Source organism: Oncorhynchus clarkii, chromosome 6, assembly GCF_045791955.1.
Source record: "Oncorhynchus clarkii lewisi isolate Uvic-CL-2024 chromosome 6, UVic_Ocla_1.0, whole genome shotgun sequence".
Taxonomy (NCBI): domain Eukaryota; kingdom Metazoa; phylum Chordata; class Actinopteri; order Salmoniformes; family Salmonidae; genus Oncorhynchus; species Oncorhynchus clarkii.
In genome coordinates this window covers 57,371,922-57,379,691 of record NC_092152.1, presented here as the reverse complement: position 1 = coordinate 57,379,691, position 7,770 = coordinate 57,371,922, and positions in this window count along the sequence as shown.

Genomic DNA, 7,770 nt, shown 5'->3' with positions numbered 1-7,770 from the left:
AAAATCAAAAGAAATCAGCCAAGACCTCAGAATTTTTTTTTGACCTCCACAAGTCTGGTTCATCCAAACGCCTGAAGGAACCACATTCATCTGTACAAACAATAGTACACAAGTATAAACACCATGGGACCACACAGCCGTCATACCGCTCAGGAAGGAGACGCGTTTTGTCTCCTAGAGATGAACGTACTTTGGTGCGAAAAGTGCAAATCAATCCCAGAACAACAGTAAAGGACCTTGTGAAGATGCCGGAGGAAACCGGTACAAAAGTATCTTCAGTATATCCACAGTAAAACAAGTCCTATATCGACATAACCTGAAAGGCCGCTCAGCAAGGAAGAAGCCACTGCTCCAAAACTGCCATAAAAAAGCCAGACTACGGTTTGCAACTGCACATGGGGACAAAGATCGTACTTTTTGGAGAAATGTCCTCTGGTCTGATGAAACAAAAATATAACTGTTGGGCCATAATGACCATAGTTATGTTTGGAGGAAAAAGGTTGGAGGCTTGCAAGCAGAAGAACACCATCCCAACCGTGAAGCATGGGGGTGGCAGCATCATGTTGTAAGGGTGCTTTGCTGCAGGAGGGACTGGTGCACTTCACAAAATAGATGGCATCATGAGGTAGGACAATTATGTGGATATATTGAAGCAACATCTCAAGACATCAGTCAGGAAGTTAAAGCTTGGTCGCAAATGGGTCTTCCAAATGGACAATGACCCCAAGCATACTTCCAAAGTTGTGGCAAAGAACAACAAAAGTCAAGTTATTGCCCTGACCTCAATCCTATAGAACATTTGTGGGCAGAACTGAAAAAGCGTGTACAAGCAAGGAGGCTGACTCAGTTACACCAGCTCTGTCAGGAATGGGCCAAAATTCACCCAACCTATTGTGGGAAGCTTGTGGGAGGCTACCCGAAACGTTTGACCCAAGTTAAACAATTTAAAGGCAATGCTACCAATTACTAATTAAGTGTATGTAAACTTCTGACCCACTGGGAATGTGATGAAATAAATAAAAGCTGAAATAAATAATTCTCTCTACTATTATTCTGACATTCCACAATCTTAAAATAAAGTGGTGATCCTAACTGACCTAAAACAGGGAATTCTTACTAGGATTAAATGTCAGGAATTGTGAAAAACTGAGTTTAAATGTATTTGGCTAAGGTGTATGTAAACTTCTGACTTCAACTGTATTCTAAGACATTTGTGACAATTCTATAGCAATTAAGAGTGGGAAAGCGGACGTGCATTTGGACAGTTAATAGACACCGCAGCAAATAAAACCTAATAAAAACATCTGTCTCGTCCAGGACCATAGTCTACGTAAACCGGTGAGCCATAGTAGAGGTCGACCGATTAATCTGAATGGCCGATTAGGGCTGATTTCAAGTTTTCATAACAATCAGTAATCTGCATTTTTGGACACTGATTATGGCCGATTACATTGCACTCCACAAGGAGACTGCGTGGCATGATGATTACCTTTTATGCGAGTGCAGCAAGAGCCAAGGTAAGTTGCTAGCTAGCATTAAATGTATCTTATAAAAAACAATCAATCTTGACATAATCACTAGTTTACTACACATGGTTGATGATATTACTAGTTTATCTAGCTTGTCCTGCGTTGCATATAATCGATGCGGTACCTGTTAATTTATCATCGAATCACAGCCTACTTTGCCAAACTGGTGATGATTTAACAAGCGCATTCGCAATGTGTTGTCACGCCCTGACCTGAGAGATCTCTGTTTTCTTTATATTTTGGTTAGGTCAGGGTGTGACTAGGGTGGGTACGCTAGTTTTGTATTGTCTAGGGTTTTTGTATGTCTAGGGTTTTGTAGGTCTAGGGGTTGTTGCCAATCAGAGACAGCTGTTTATCGTTGTCTCTGATTGGGGATCATATTTAGGTAGCCATTTCCCTTTGGTGTTTGTGGGATCTTGTTCTATGTTTAGTTGCCTGTCTGCACTATTCGTATAGCTTCACGGTTTGTTTGTGCTTGTTTGTTTTGTTTTGCTGAGTTTCGGTTTTATTAAAAACATGTGGAACTCTACTCACGCTGCACCTTGGTCTCATCTTTACATCGAACGTGACATGTGTACCTAACCATAAACATCAATGCCTTTCTTAAAATCAATACACATGTATATATTTTTAAACCTGCATATTTAGTTAATATTGCCTGCTAGAATGGATTTCTTTTAACTAGGGAAATTGTGACACTTCTCTTGCGTTCTGTGCAAGCAGAGTCCGGGTATATGCAGCAGTTTGGGCTGCCTGACTCGTAGCGAACTACAACCTAAAACTTCTTACCTGGGAATATTGAAGACTCATGTTAAAAGGAACTACCGGCTTTTATATGCTCTCAGGTTCTGAGCAAGGAACTTAAACGTTAGCTGTTTTATAAGGCAAATATTGCACTTTTACTTTCTTCTCCAACATTTTGTTTTTGCATTATTTAAACCAAATTGAAATGTTTCATTATTTGTTTGAGACTAAATAGATTTTATTGATGTATTAAGTTAAAATAAAAGTGTTCATTCAGTATTTTTGTAATTGTCATTATTACAAATATATATATAAAAACCGGCCAATTAATCGGTATAATAATCGGTATCGGCGTTGAAAAATCGAATTCGGTCGACCTCTAATCCATAGCCAATCAGAGCTACCGTAGGCCTATATGCAAACATCCATTTGCCACAAGGGCCTGCCATCATTCACTTTGAACTGGATTGTGTGTTTACAGGTAGTTGCAACAGTGTGATGTTAGATAACTAGAACGCATTCGGCAAAAGCCAAAATACACTTGATTGTATTTCCGCACATATGTAGATAAATACCACAGGAGTCCTCTTACATTTGGGAACTTTACAGTCCTATTGATCAAACAACCATAAAAAGGTAGGCTCTTTCCCTATATGTATATCAATCACAACGAGATCAACAACTAATGATAGCCAGAGCAAACCTTTTTCAGCAAGTTGACCGTCAAAATTACACTGGTAAACGATGGGGAATAGCCTGCTTGTCCTTCTGCAGCTCACCTACCAATGTTTGCTTATCCCAACCAAGCCCCAAGCTAACTGACTAAAGTTGGCTAGCTTGCTAGCTACTTCCAGATCCAAATGAGAGAACTCCTCACTGACCATTTTACTCTGCCTAGCAGAGCTGATTAGGTCGTTATCATGTTATATAGCGAGTTGATGATTAACTATTTGTTTTTTTGCCTATGTATACTGACACCGGTCATATCCAACGGGTGTTGTGCATTCGTAAATTCTACACTTAGAAAAGAGTGCTCTAAAATCGGAGTAGATAGCTAGCCAGAGTGAATTTACGAACACAAGAGACGTACTAAATGTATAACAGTAGTTTAGCATAGCTAGCTAGCTAACAAGGTGATTCACAACTCTTGCTAGCTAACCAAATGACCCCTGCATCTCTAGTTGTTTACGGACCGAAAAATGATACGAGGGGAAAAAGTTAGTCACCCACTCCTCCATCGACGTCCTCCTAGCAGCTAGCTAGCTAACGTTAGGCTCTGTGTTTTTAGCTTGCTACATAAATAGATGTGCTAGCATATTAGCCACGTTATGACTGACTTCTGATCATTGCCCCTGCTAGTTTGATTGTATTGACATTCCCAGCCTTAGTCCATTTTTGTCCAAAATATTGAGTCATTGAAACTGAAACAGTGTATCCTGAAAGGAGGCAGCAAACTATGTACCAGGCCAGCTGTGATTTTCAACCTGATATTTTTGGGATTTCCAAGAAATGTATTAATCATGCATTGAACTGCATCCATCTATTCAGCCAACAATGCCTTAGTGTACGTCATGGAATGCTGAGTTAAATAGAACGTCTTTTTAAAACCTCTTATGAAGTTGGTTTTGTAGCATAAACTGAGAATTAAATATTCTTGACTGGTATTATGATTGTCTGTTTGTATTTATATTTGCAAAGTAGTTAAAATGCTGTCATTTCCACTTTCAATCCCTGGATATGATGCACAGTCTTATTTCAGGCTCTACCTTTATCCCATCAAGGAGAAGTGTGCGTGACAGATCAGATCAGAGAAGATGGCCCAGCCTGTCATTGTGACTGATCCTTCCCTTGTGCCAGCCCTCCTCCCCTCGTTGGGCACACTAACCCAGTCAACGTCTGCACAGCTCTATAGGGACACACACACACACTGCTGCTGACAGTACACCCCAATAGGCCTTTCTGGTATGAGAGAGAGAGATGGAGGAAATAGGTCACACACACACAAATACATACCAAGCGCACACACCAACATATAAACATACATAACACACACTGACACACACAGACTGCAAGAGTGCTCACTCACAGCACACTCTACTCAAGTGCTAATCCACACAAGCACACATACAAGGATAGTAAAATCATACACACACACCTGCACACCCATGCCGTGACTGCAGCATACTGTATCATGAACTCAACATTCATAATTTAGTGATTACCGCATGGGCAGAAAATAGCTCTTTAGCGCACACATCTGGGCCAGACTCACTGGTCCTAAGCATTTTCACCAAGCCCACCTCTCCCTCCACTGGGCTAAGACTTCACAGAGTAGGAAGGCTTTCACAGATACGGTCATGGGAGAGTTCTACACAGCCTATTTCCTCCCCCATATAGTCCTATCAATTCACACTAGGGCTGTCCAGGAGGGAGTGGTGTGGTTTCAGGTGTTTATTTTGATATTTACAGGGTTGGTTGTCCAATGGTTATGGGGAGCATGTAAAGAGGGTGAAATTGGAGAGAAGGAATGGCTGATTTCCCCAGAATGAGGGGCTAGTGCAGCGGGGTCGAAAGCGGTGTGCATGTCCCATCACCCCTGAACAAACCCCTTCACTGAGAGAGAGAGAGAGAGAGAGAGAGAGAGAGATCCTCTAGCAGGCCTGTTTACCACTAACACACCCAGCAAGGGCTGCTTTCCTTTCCCAGAGAATAACAATGAGCCTCTTTAGACTTTCTGCTAAGTAAAAATAGTCCGCCATCACCACTTTCTCTCTCTCTCTCTCGCTCTCGTCCTCTCTCTCTGACTCACACGAGCATTCCCCTTTTCTCTGTGCCTCAGGCTTTGTGGCCTTCCTACCAGAGCATCTCCATGGCAACGGGGAGATGAAATCTGCAGAGGGATTCGTCAGCCCCTTTCCCTCGCTCTACTGCATCCACACAATTAGAAAACATACACATGCTTGATACACACATTCACACCTGTGATCTCCCCAAAGGAATCAGCTGACGGACTCATCCACTGTACCTCCTGTTACTTCCTGTATCTTAGGAGCGAGTGTGTGTGTGTGTGTGTGTGTGTGTGTGTGTGTGTGTGTGTGTGTGTGTGTGTGTGTGTGTGTGTGTGAAAGAGTGAGAGAGAGGTAAATACCATTTGGAGGGCATTAATGAATGAGAGAGTTGGGTCGCTCTGCTCTGGTACTAATTATACCCAGCCTGCCTCTGGAGGATTAGGAGACTTTTAATAGTCCTGTTTTATGAGTTACAATCCTGCTGGGAGACCTTACACACGCACACACACGCACACACACACACACACACACGCACCGATAGTACTTAAGTCATTTTTGGGGTTATCTTTAGTTTACCTTACTGTTTATATTTTTGATTACTTTTACTTCACTACATTCCTTAATAAAATATTGTACTTTTACTCCATACATTTTCCTTGACACCCAAAATGCTTAACCGAACATCCCTGGTCATCCCTACTGCCTCTGATCTGGTGGACTCACTAAACACACACGCTTTGTTTGTAAATGATGTCTGAACGTTGGAGTGTGTCCGTGGCTTTCCGTAAATACAATTAAAAAAAGAAAATGGCGCCATCTGATTTGTTTAATATAAGGAATTTGAAATACTTCTAGTTTTGATACTTAAGTATATTTTAAACCAAATACTTTTAGGCTTTTACTCAAGTAGTATTTTACTGGGTGACTTTTACTTGAGTCATTTTCTATTAAGGTATTTTTACTTTTACTCAAGTATGACAATTGGGTACTTTTTCCTCCAGTCCACACATGCATGCACGGAAGTACGCACACCAGATACATTACACTCATGCTTGTACACACTGACAGATTTAGAAATGCAGACAGCTGCCTCATAATGTTTACATTACTAAACGCATTATGAATCTCTAAACCCTCAACGTGGGAATAAGGAAATGACAGGAATTATGACCCAGCAGCTGAGGCAATCTAAACTATCTCTGTACCTGTTACGTTCTGACCCTAGTTATTGTGTTAATTGTTTGTTTTAGTTGGTCAGGACGTGAGTTGGGTGGGCATTCTATGTTTTGTGTGTCTAGGTTGTTTTTCTGTGTTCGGCCTAGTATGGTTCTCAATCAGAGGCAGGTGTCGTTGGTTTTCTCTGAATGAGAATCATACTTAGGTAGCCTGGGTTTCACTGTTGTTTTGTGGGTGATTGTTTCCGTGTCTGTTTCACCACACAGGACTGTTTCGGTTTTCACATTTATTGTTTTGTATTTTTGTAGTGTTCTCGGTTATCGTCTTTATTAAAGATGTTTAACACTAACCACGCTGCATTTTGGTCCTCCTCTCCTTCAGCGGAAGAAAACTGTTACAGTACCTCCATCACCTAGTTTGTGTGTGTGTTTTTGTGCATTTGTGTTTGTGTGGGGTCTCGGTCAGACAAAGTGCATCTCTGTCCCTTATTGTTGGCTAGGCATGTCCCAGTGGATTCCTGACTGTCAATAACAGTCTGGCCTAGTTCACAGGCCCAGAATATCCCACAATACCCCTCTGAGGCCCACACGGCTTCATCAGGGATTCACCAAGACTCACATCAGCTTTACATCAGCTCACATCAGCAAGTGACTGAGCATTCCGGATGCCCTGCCAGCATAGCCTCAACCAACACACGCACACGCACACACACACACACAAGCACACACAAGGACCAATACAGACACATACACCACATTGTACCCACATGCATGGATGTGCGCAGCAGCGGACTTACGCACTTTGATCCAGACATTGAAATTTGACAATGGTGGTCTGGTCAGACAAAGCACTGTCCCACTTTCAGCAGTCCAAACATAGCACCAAGGCAGGGCAGAGCAGACTGGCCACTCCCTGTTTGAACAATCACAAAGCTGACATGACTGGCCCACGGACTGGAGCCAACTCACCCGCAAGGGGATAGTGAGCAGACATAAACACACACACACAAACGTGCGATGCACACTCATATCTTCAAATCAAATGTTATTAGTCACATGTGCAGAACACAACAGTGAAATGCTTAAGGAAAGCTTTGACTATCTACAGATTCAGCGAGCATTGCCTTGATATTGAGCGAGGCCGCCGTAGGCAGACCTGGCTCTCAAGAGAAGACAGGCTATGTTCACACTGTCCACAAAATGAGGTGGAAACTGAGCTACACTTCCTAACATCCTGCCAAATCAAATTGTATTAGTCACATGTGCCGAATACAACAGGTTTCACCTTACAGTGAAATGTGTACTTACGAGCCCTTAACCAACAATGCAGCTTAAAAAATACAGATAACAATAAGAAATAAAAGTAACAAGTAATTAAAGAGCAGCAGTAAAATAACAACATTTTTGTTATTTTTGCAAGACTATATACAGGGGGGTACCGGTACAGAGTCAATGTGTGGGGGCACCGGTTAGTTGAGGTAGTATGTACATGTCGGTAGAGTTATTAAAGTGACTATGCATAGATGATAACAG